Here is a 12,612-nt window from a genome sequence, read left to right on the forward strand (position 1 = left end):
CTTCATCTACTCTATGACTGTTACATCCAACTATCAACACTTGAACTTACACTTAACAAGATGTTACATTACAATGTACATGTACCCATGTGAGACAAAACGGCTTGAGCAAGCCCTGCAAGGCATGACTAACACTCAAACCGTTGTGGTGAGATGAACTCTTTGACATTCTTGTGATGGTCAATGGTGGTGAACTAATGCCAAGCTTCATCATCCATGATGGTGTCTGTGCACTCAATGGTGACATCTTGCTGAAGCGAACTGTTGCATCCGAGTTACACTGATATGGCTCCTCTGTCCCACTCGTCTGATAGCATGTGCATGGTTGTCTTGGGTGTGACTCGACCAGCAACATGTTGATGCATAATGTGTGTACTGATCTCCAGGCATGTGCTGGTGGTCATGCACATCAACTTGTCAAAATACATGTTCAGCTCCAGTTGGAATTGCTTCTTGTCTTCACCTCGGTGAGCGTGCCAAATGGGTGGGATTCCATGTTTTTTCACAATGACATGCATGCCACTGAATTCCCTTGCATGCGATCAATAGCACTTCTTACCTTGTCTACTCCGTGCCAGCTGCTTGGATGGATCTATAACTTGTATGGGCGCAATTTCATCTTTCCGTGTATGTTGTGCCCCCTACTGTACCTATTCATGTTGCAACTCATTCTCTCATCTATGCAGCTCTTGTTCTTCCTTGAGTTGTAGTTTCAGCGCATGCAAATCCTTCCATGTTCCATTCTCTGCCTTCACGCAACCTTCATGTCGCACCATCACCTCATAGCCTCAATCTCCAAAGCTGCTCTCGTCATGAGTGGATCTGCTTTGAGCTTGCAGCTTTCTTCTGCCTCTATGCTGCCAACAACCTTCCTGTTGCATTCATCGTGCGCAGGTGTGCTGCCTTCTACTACTACCGATGGTGCTACTTCTTGTGATGTTGTTGCCAATGATATTGATATCCTTGTCCATGAACAACTTGATGTCTTCATTGATAGGAAATTTCATGTACACCTGATCGACTGCATCCCCAACTATGCTCTGAATAGTGTCTTCGACTCTGCTCTCCTAGAAGCCATTGTACCTGTGTTGAGAGGCATATGAACACCTGTGATACCTAGATACATAGAAACACTCATGACAATCAATCTGTTAGTCGAAAACCAAAAAAAACTAGAGTATTGGCATGCAACATACCTGTGTGACTGTCTATGAGGATTGCGTAATTTTCACTAGGAGGTTGGGAGACTGACTATACCAAAACTGCGCAAGGCATAGTCCAGGCTATCGGGAGGCTGACTGACTACTAGAAATATGAAACTCACAATCCAACCTAGCCTGCTAAGGACAGAAATTTCATAATGCGAAATTTCAGTCAGCAGTGACATGTAACTAGCAAATTGCATTGCGCAGTTTCTAGGGCCAGCAGGACACTACCTCCAAGAATCATGCGATGCAAGCCTTGAGGTCAGTGCTTGGCTGGGCTTGCACAATTTTTGGAGCGAAGGCAAACCCTCTGCTTCCGAAAATGTGAAATTCTAGCCAGGCAAGGCGCAATCTGGGCCAAGGCGGCCTAGATCGGTCAATGGGCGACTGAAAACAGGAGAAGTCTGAATGCATGGTGAGATGAGTGCAAACAAGATTGAATGGTCATACATGCAAACAACAAGTGCAAGATTCAAAAAGTGGGAAAGCATGCATGTGTGTGAAAAGAGTCGCCACAACGACGACCGTCCGTGCAAAAACAGTGTCATGCATGCAACAGTAGTGAGATGTGAATGAAAACTGAAACGGTGCTTCTAAAAGCTAACGTACATCAAAACAACAACAAGCACTCACTGAAATCAGGCAAGCAACACTCACATGAAACGAAACACAAAAAGCGACAGAAACGCAATGCGAGACATGAAAAGTGGGCTTACCCCAAAAAAACTGAGTTGAATGTGCTGAAGGCTCATAGATGCAATGTGGGATGTCAGAGTTGCAAGGTAGATGTGAGGAATGAACTCTGTGATGTCTGGTTGATGAGCTTTGATAAAATTGACGTTGCGATGCACATGCCAGTAATATAGGAAAAGTGACACTTAGTGGGAGGTTCTGAAATTATCCTTGCATGTAACCTCTAGCTGCTAAAAATAGACCCCTGAAACAAGGGATGCCTTTGCATGCTACCTTGGGAGAAGTAGTCCATGCATGCAAATCAATTTTGCTTAGTCCTGGAGGGAACCGGTTAACCTAAAGGCACATGCATCGGTCTGCTCAGGTGAGGGGGAAAAATGTGCATTTTTGGGAGGGAGCTGCGCTGGCTACCCAGAAGGTTTACGAAATTTCTGGGCTGAGCAGCTGACTGCTGCCCAAAATTGCACAATTCATGGGTTGAGTAGCCCTGCTATGAGGAATTGCGTAATTTTCTCAATGAACAATGACATGAAAATTTCTGCAATTCTGGAGCCCAGCAGAGCGCCAGACAAAATTGCGCAATTTCTAGAGGGAAGGTTGGCTTCCCTCCAGAATTGCATAAATTTTTGAGGTAGCTGCTAAGCTTGCAACTGGACCAAGTCTAGTGAAACAACCAGTGAGGGGGGTTCAACAAGATTTGATGGAGAAGCTGTCATTCTGTAAGAAAATCACTGAAGCTTGTGTACTTGAAAATGCAAGACATGTTGTTGTGAAAGGTTGGTAGGGAGGCTCCAAAATGAAGTTAAGACAAAATTTTGGAGGGTGGTTGTAGCCGCTAAAACACTTGGTGACACACTGGTAGAACTCCAGCTCTATGAATGGACCTTGTTCGTCAAAATCAATTCTAATACCTCCGGAAGTATTGTTCAGTTGTCAGTTTGTCTTGGTTTCTACATTTTCTTGATTGTAAGATATAGAATCTTGCAAGCACTTGGTCAGTCAACACACATTCCAAGCCAAGCCAGCACAGTTGTTTCAATTGGGGATGAGGGGTATATTGGTACACAAGCACATAGTTATCAGAGTCTTAGTTTCATCTCTGGTGTTGCTCCGCTGCCAACAGGCCTAGAAAGTACCTCGATGAAGTCACACAGGAACACAAGCATCACTCCGCTGCCAGTGAGCCTGGTCAGTACCTTGTTGGAGTTACTTGCATCACTTCTCTATGAAGGAAGCTTTCTCTTCTTTCACCTTATTTATTTTTCATTTTGAAAATTTTCACTTTTCATTTTTTTCATTTTCATAATTGTAAATAGCATTTATTCATTTCAGAGGCGGAAGAGGGATCCCAACTTATTGAGAGTAGAAGAGGTTGTTCCTTCAGAGAAGTAGTTTATTATATACCTTTGACATGCCTGTTAAGTTTTTCCCCCTCACCTTACTCTACTTGACTAAGCTGACAAGGGTTAACCCAAAAATAACCGACTAGAGTAGGTGACACTAGTTAGTGCACAAGCATTGTGTTTTCACCAAGGTTCACTTCAAATAGTACGTATTTTCCATCGATGTATCATGGACCAAAAGTAGAAAGTTCTTCACAAAGAGTCAGGATGACAGATAACGAAGTAGTGATAGCTGTCCAAGGCCTCTTATACTTTACCTAGCTTGTTTCAAGATTCGTGCATGGTTTCATGTGAAACTAACCTATGAACAAAAACAATCAAACAAACAACAAAGAAAAGCAGAAGTAGAAGTAAATGCAAAGTGAGTAAGAAAACAAGAAAGAAAACAAACAAACAAGCAAAGCAAGTAAGAAAACAAGCATGCAAGCAAACAAACTAAAAGAAAACACTACTCCTACTCCTAAGCTAATGGTGCATGGGCCTGATCACATGAAGTGATATTTCCAATGTAGCCACTGGTGCATTGGTTGACCCATGTTGGTGAAGGCTTGGTCCACGAGCAACCCGGTTGTGTGAACTAGCAAACAAGAAAGATATAACAATGAAGACAAACACACTTCATGTTTAAAAGTGTCCATAGGACATAAGTGAGTGAAAGTACATGACATGTGGTCTGTGGACTTGTCATGGTTTTGTGCAATATTGCATGCAACTTTGAAGCATACGCTTACTCTTGATTGTGACTTGCAAGTAATTGAAAGAAACAAAGACAATTTGTGTCACGCACACTCTCTTGGAATGTAGGATTCCTCCAATGCATGAGCGATGGGATCATGTAGTTAAAGTGGAGGAAACATGATATGTGTGTGAGATTGATCTTCAATGCATACAGATGAGTGATGAGGAGCCTCAAGTGATTGAACAATTTCCTAATCGGAAGTGAAACCAACCTGAGGACAGTGAGTGCCTAACATTACCATCAATTCCAGTTGGAGTGGCTCGATAGTCTGGGGTGTTTTGACTTCGTTGTCAGAGAGATCATCATAAATAGGTGGTTTCTAAAAATAAACTGTGATAGAATCATCATCGTGATCGAATACGGGAGCAAATGTATCATGACAACCACGATCAGAAAAATCAATGATTTCATCGGCATCCCCAGGATCTGATAAATCAAAGAGAGGGGTATATGAGAAGCAAACAAATTCATCCTATATGTTTCTAGAAAAGAAGATGAAAGGTCAAGTGGATTATCAATGAATAATTTATCCTCTCCGTTGTCAGATGATGGACTGAAATCCGGTGTGTCCTGCAAGTGATCAATAATGGGTGCATCCGTAGATGAAGATACACATGCGAAATCATGGATGGCAGGTTCACCAAAGATGTCTGGAAAAAATGGAGGGGTCTCAGACAGAAAGGAGTCATCCTTCACTGAGTGTTGATGCTCAAGCTCCCAGTCATACTCTTCATCAATGACATCTCATATTGGTTGTGCAACACCAACTCCATCGATGGCTTGATCCTCATTCACAACAAGTGTAGAGTCCAGAATGGAAGAACATAAGATAGTATCATCTAGAGGAACATCCGAGTACGAAGACAGAGGTTGTGGTACAAAATTCATATGACAACTCGATGGACTCACAACCAAATTAAGCGAAGCGATGTTGGGAGGATGTGACAGTTGAATATATGTGTGAGCATGATCTCCTGCATCACTCTACAGTGGTGGAGTTGTTTGATGAGGGGACAGTGGAGAGTCACTTGTGACAGTGACGGTATCCATCTGTGATTTTGCAGCTCCATCACTGAAGAATGTTGAGCGAGGCTTGAGTTCAAACTTCTTCTTGGGAAGGGAAGATTTCTTAAGGAAATGCTCAAATCTATCCCAAATATAGAAAAACTTCATCTGGATCTTCGGAGCTTGAAACTGCAAATCACGGAAGTGCTGCCAAAAATCCATAGGTGATTCATTTGGATCCTTTCATTATTGTAACAGTTTTTGGTTAAGTTGATATGGATATTCGTAAAGTGAGTGCACGCTATCAGCTGGTAGGCTCAACACCCACCGATCTGGAGATTCACGAAGTGTGTATGCAAGCAACAAACAAGCTTGTTCATTAGAACATCCATCATCCTTGTGAAATAAGGCAAGGAAGTCATATAAAAACTCAAGTCAGGCCACTTCACCTTCACCATCATACGTGAATGTAGACAAGAGATCAAAGAACTCCCTCATGATGGTGATAGATTCGGCATGTGAAAAACATCGTGGAGGGAGGAGAGTGCAAGACTCCATGATATATATGAAAAGGTTCAAAACAGGATAAGAGGAAAGAGCTTGTCGCTTGGCCCTCTTTCTAGCACCATAAATGTTGATGGTGTTGGACCCACCAACATGTGAGGGGATCTCCCTAGTAAGAAGTCCCAATTAGACGTCAGACCGTTTGGTGTAGGAGTCCCAGTAGTGGGTCATATGGTATCAACTTGACTGCAGTTTTGCACAAAGGCAAGTAAGATGTCCTTGTTGGTAGCAAGGGTGTGACCACTGTGGCAAGACGAAGAAGGTGCATGAACGGTTCTAACACACGGAGAGTGGGGTGAGTGCACCCCTTGGAAACCTATGATAGCATGTGGATTGGAAGGGAACACATGAGCGAAGATGCATCACAAAGTGGAAATAAAGTTACCTAACAATCCAAAGTGATGGTTAAACCAATCAGCACATTTCAGTAAGATTCATACATACTTATATAGAATAGTCCATACATGCATGCGTAAGAAAACAGATACATATATCATTTAGAGTAAAAACGATAGTTGGAATACAATACAACATATGCATGAAACGTGTTGGCTCTGTTATATTAAGAAGTGTAAGTTCCAGTCATATAATACATCCATGTCCAACAACTAGTTTCGACAACGAAACATTATAGACAGAACTTCCTACTCCTCTAAAGAGATATACTAGCTCTACGCAGTGGAGAAGCAAAAGTGCATTACAATAATGTCCAATCTCTCTCTATGATAGTCTTATCGGAAGCTTGGCTGACCAAAATCCTATACAATGAGTTATGAGGTACTATTTATAGCAAAGGGTGGGGTGGCCCTTGGCATTCCCCTTTGTGACAGTTAATCTACCCTCATGACTCTTCATCTACTCTATGATTGTTACATCCAACTATCGACACTTGAACTTACACTTGAAAAGACGTTACATTAGAATGCACATGTACCCATGTGAGACAAAATGGCTTGAGAAAGCCATGTAAGACATCACAAACACTCGGACCATTATGTTGAGACCAACTCTTTGACATCCTTGTGATGGTCAATGGTGGCAAACTGATGCCAAGCTTGGTCATCCGTGATGGTGTCCGTGCACTACATGGTGACATCTTGTTGAAGCAAACTCTTACCATCGTTGCACCTGGGTACATTGATATGGCTCCTCCGTCCCACTCGCCTAATAGCATGTGCATGGTCATCCTGGGTGCGATGTGACTGGTAACATGTTGATGCATAATGTCTGTGCTGATCTCCAAGCATGTGCTTGTGGTCGTGCACATCAACTTGTCAAAATACATGTTCAGCTCTAGTTGGACTTGCTTCTTGTCTTCGCCCCAGTGAGTGTGCCGAATGGGTGGGCTCACATGCATGTGCACAATTACATGCATGCTACTGAATTCCCTTGCATGCGATCAACATCACTACTCACCTTGTCTACTTTGTGCCGGCTGCTAGGATGGATCTATAACTTGTACGCGTGCAATTTCATCTGTCTGTGCATGTTGCACCCCCTGTTGTACCTATTCCTGCTACAACTCATTCTCTCCTCTATGAAGCTCTTCTTCATCCTTAAGTTGTTGCTTCAGCAAATGCAACTCCTTCTCTGTTCCCTCTCTTCCTTTGCGTGACCTTCATGTCGCGCCGTCACCTCATAGCCTCAATCTCCAAAGCTTCTCTCATCATGAGTGGATCTACTTTGAACTTTCATCTTTGCTCTACCTCTATGCTGCCAAAAACCTTCCTCTTGCATTCATTGTGTGCAGGTGTGATGCCTCCTACTGCTGTTGATGGTGCTTCTTGTTGTGATGTCGTTGCCATTGATCTTGATATCGTCGTCCATTAACAAATTGATGTCTTCATAGATAGGCAATTTCATAGACACTTGATCGACTGCATCCCCAAGTGTGCTATGAATGGTGTCTTCGACTCTACTCTCCTGGAAGCCATTGTACATGTGCTGCTGAGAGGCAGACAAACACTTGTGATAGTTGGAGATATAGAAACACTCATGAAAAGAAATCTGTCATTCAAAAACCAAAACAAACTAGAGGATTGAATGCAACATACCTGTGTGACTGTCTGTGAGGATTGTGGAATTTTCACTAGGAGGCTAGGAGACTGACTACCAAAATTGTGCAAGGCATAGTCTGGGCTCTCAAGAGGCTGACTGACTACTAGAAATACGTAATTCATAGTCCACCTTGGCTTGCTAAGGATTGAAACTATGCAATGCACAATTTCAGTCAGTAGTGACATGAAACCAGCAAATGACATTACGCAGTTTCTAGGGCCAGGACGACACTGCTTCTAAGAATTGCGCAATGCAAGCCTAGAGGTCAGTGCTTGGCCAGGCTTGCAAAATTTTTGGAGGGAAGGCAAAGCATTCGCTTTCGGAAATGTGCAGTGCTAGTCGGGCAAGGCACGGTCTGGGCCAAGGCAGCCCAGACCGACTGACGGGCGACTGAAAACATGGGAAATCTGAATGCATGGTGAGAGGAGTGAAAACAAGAGTGAATGATCATACATGAAAACAACAAGTGCAAGAGTTAGAAAATGAGAAAGCATGCATGTGTGTGAAGTGAGTCGCTGCTACGATGACTCTCCATGCAAAAACAATGTCATGCATGCAACAATAGTGAGATGCGAATGAAAAATGTAACAGTTCTTCTAAAAGCTAACATACATCAAAATGACAACAAGAGATCACTTATATCAAGGAGACAACACTCACATGAATTGAAACAAAAAAAGCAACAGAAATGTAGCACGAGACATGAAAAGCGGGCTTACCCAAAAAAACAGAGTTGAACATGCCAACGACTCTTAGATGCAATATGACATGTCAAAGCTGCAAGTTCAATGTGAGGAATGAGCTTTGCAGTGTTTGGTTGATGAGTTTTGATAAAATCGAGGTTGCGACGCACATGCTACAAATCTAGGAAAAGCGACACTTCGTGGGAGGTTTATGAAATGATCCTTGCATGTAACCTCCAACTCCTAAAAGTAGATCCCTGAAATAAGGGATTCCTTTGCATGCTGCTTTGGAGAAGTATTCCATGCATGAAAACCATTTTTTCTTGGTCCTGGAGGGAACCAGACAACCTGAAGGCACATGCATCGGTCTGTAAACTGAGGGGAAAAAATGTGCATCTCCGGGAGGGAGCTGGGCTGGCTGCCCAAAAGTTTGTGCAATTTCTAGGCTGAGCAGATGATTGCTGCCCAAAATTATGCAATTTCTAGGCTGAGTAGCCCTGTTGGGAAGAATTGCACAATTTTCTCAGTGAACAGTGACAAGCAAATTTGTGCAATTCTGGAGCCTAGCAGGCTGCCAGACAGAATTGTGCAATTTCTGGAGGGAAGGTCGGTTGCCCTCCAGAATTGCACAATTTCTTGAGGGAGATATTCAATCTGTAGCTAAACCAAGTCTAGTGAGACAGTCGGTGAGGCGGGTGCATCAAGATCTGATGGATAGGTTGTCATTCTGCAAGAAAATCACTGAAGCTTGTGTACTTGTCAAGAAAAGACATGTTGTTGCGAAAGGTTGGTAGGGAGGCTCCAAAATGGAGCTAAGGAAAAATTTTGGATGGTGGTTGTAGTCACTACAACAATGCCTTAGCTGGAGAAAGATGCTAAGTGTGGGTAAGAATAAAGTGTCGTGGGAGAGAAAACTAGGTTTTAAATGAAAAGCCTAGGTAAGTGGAATTTCAAAACCAAAAAAATGGGATGTCGCTGAAGGAAAAATTGGTTATGGAAGAAAATGTATAAAATACCTTCTCAAAGGATCAATAGGGGTTGTTAATACCCTGGAAAGTTAGCTGAAAAGGATCAATAAGGGTTGTTAGCTGGAAATGGTGCAAAATTCCCATGTGTTCCCCTAACGGTGATATTGGTTAGGTTTTTTGTTATTTTATTTTCTTAGCATGAATAATTATATGAAAATGCCATTTTCAGAACATGGTTATCATAAATTTAATATTTCTTGAAATTTCATTTTATTGTTAAGATGCATGCATACTATCATTAGGAATTTTATTCTAAAAACAAAATATGGATTTTACTATTTAGCTTACATACGTACCATATTCAAAAGAAAGAGGGGAGTCAAAGTTTAAATATTTGTTTTCATGACTATGATCAAGCGTATTATGGTTAGGATCAGGTATCTACAAGTTCTCATTTTTTTTAAGTATATGTTCCTAAGTATACAATGGTCTGGGGAACTATGCATATTGTTTCTTTACATGTAATAGAAGTAATAGTTAGAAAAGTATAGGGGGGGTAGTATGAAATAGATAACAATTAAGGAATTTGAGAGGGAAAATTGGGAATTAGCCATAGAAACTGAGATGTAATTTCTTGGTGTTATGATTTTAGAACACAGTCAATTTTAATCTCTGGTGAGATATAATTGACAAGACTGTAATTCTAGTTGTAAAACACAAAAGTAAAATAATACAATAGGAAACATGTTTTAGAACATAGTCAATTTTAATCTATGGTGAGATATAATTGACATGACTCTAATTCTAGTGGTAAATCACATAAGCATAATAATCGAGTAGGAAACATGTTAAAATATCACTCAATTACTAGCTACTTAACATGTTATATTTTAGCCAAGATACTAACTTTGTACAGAATTTACATCACTGAAGGAAAGGAGAAATGTGATGGTTAGTGGAAAAAGCCCTGCCTCCACGACCTATGTGCGCTAATGAGAGGCCATAAGCCAAATAATGGTTGAAGAGCAGCGCTACAATGAATCTAGAAGCATAAGGCGACAGAGAAAGTGCAAGATTAACCAAATAGCTACAAAATAGAAATATTAGGGTTCGTGTCATTAGATCCCATCCCTTGATTTCCACCCTCTCATCTTAGTCATTTAGGTGTTTCCAGAGCGGTCACATGAACCCCATGTGAAGGGTGGAGACGTGGCAAGGGAGGATTGAATACTTAATTTCCCATTGTACTGCAGTAACATGTGGCATTAAAAATGTTGGAGTTCATATGACCAATTGTTAAGTGCGATTAAATAAGCATCTTTGAGACATAATATTCACTAATACCTGTGTTGGTGGCAACACCAATAATATCAATAAGCATTACAAAACCATAGAGGTGCACTCCTTCACATGCACATTCACCAATAGACATAATATTAATGGCATAAGTCCTATGCTAAATGGAAGTTAAAAACAACATTTAATGAGCAAGTGGTGCATGCCCATATCAGTATTATGCACTTTGATGGGTATATTAAACATAGGCATGAGTGTTAAATCTTAATGGTAGGTTAGGGATAGTATTATGAAGTAGTAAGCCCTACAAATGTTGAGTGGATTAATACAAAACACCTTTTAATAAACTACCAGAAGAGGGATGGTTCTGAGCATTCTTAACGAGTACCCTAACCACAATATCTTCATAGTAAAACATAAACATAAATAATGGAGGGAGTAATATATATATATATATATATATATATATATATATATATATATATATATATATATATATATATAGATATATATTAGTGTTTGTGACAGTTTCTAACCCACACAAAGTCTAATTTTTATAATTTAGTTTCTCTTTTTCAAGATACATGCTATAGATCAATTGAAATACATATGAAGGTCATCAAAAAAAATTTGAGGAATGTGCATGTAAATCTAAATTGACTTTAGTGATTATGATTAGAGAGGTAGTTTTGATGATCAAAATTTTACATGCAGTAGTTATTTTTCTTTGGGATTGGGTTTCATTACTTAGAGATGAAGAACCAAAACATAGTTTTCCTTTCATCCTTATAAGATGAGTATGTTACAACCTCCTAGAAAGGTACAAATACATTAATAGTTAGAAAAATAAGAAATTAGAGAGAAGCAAGTTTAGCCTATAGTGATTTTTTATGATAATATGAGTGCGATCAAATTGGCTAGCACTCGTGTCTATCATAGTTGGAAAATTTTTTTTTATCCAAATTATCATTTCCTTTAAGATTTGATGCAAAAGAAGGAAATAGAACTAAGGTATATAAGGGCTCTAGAATAGCTTGCAAACATTTTAATCAATCGATTTTTCACACTTTGAGATCAAATTTTAAACCCTCTTAAAGGAGTAGTATGTTGATAATTGATTTGAGATTATGCATCTCATGCGATGCATGAAATTAATATATATATATATTTTTTTGGGGGACAAATAATGTTATATAGTTAGCATTATTTGTTTTGTAAGGCTATAAAATCCTTTATTAGGAGCCATATCCTCTATTATGCTGATTATTTCTAAAGACCTTTGATATGTGCAAATGTGGAAATGAAAATTCATTTTTGTTTATGCGTAGACATAAATGATTCCATTTTATTATTGTGAGTTTATTACTGTTGCTACATTTTCTAATTCCTACAAACTATTTGTTCTATAAGGATGAAAACCTCTTTATTAGGAGCTAGATATTGTATTATGACAATCAATGTTGAACATATTTGGGTTGGTGTGTGCAGCAATGGGAACCCAAATATATTTTAGTTTAGGCTTATTCTTAATTTTCCTGTTATATTTATTTGAAATTTATAAAAATGAGAATCATATACAATAATTCAACCACTTTCAACAATTTATATTTTTAGCCGCACCAAATATTTTGGCTTATGCTTATTCTTAATTTTCCTATTATATTTATTTGAAATTTATAAAAATGAGAATCATATAAAATAATTCAACTACTTTCACCAATTGATATTTTTAGTCACAACAACTTTTGGTATGACTATTATTGCTAGTGATAATGATAACTACACTAAATTCAAATCAATTTTAATTTATCAAATACAAAGACTTAAATTAATTAATTCAATTTCTCATGTCATCCTATAATCAAATAATTAAAAAAATCAACTTAAATATTATTTTTATATTTATTTCATTTCATTATATTTTATAGAATGTAATAAAGTTATAAATGTGTTATTAACAATTACATATTAGTCAACTGATCACTTAGGAAGGGCTCT

Source organism: Pinus tabuliformis, chromosome 2_2 (genome assembly GCF_031772625.1).
Source record: "Pinus tabuliformis cultivar Carrire ecotype Pingquan chromosome 2_2, CPIR1, whole genome shotgun sequence".
Taxonomy (NCBI): domain Eukaryota; kingdom Viridiplantae; phylum Streptophyta; class Pinopsida; order Pinales; family Pinaceae; genus Pinus; species Pinus tabuliformis.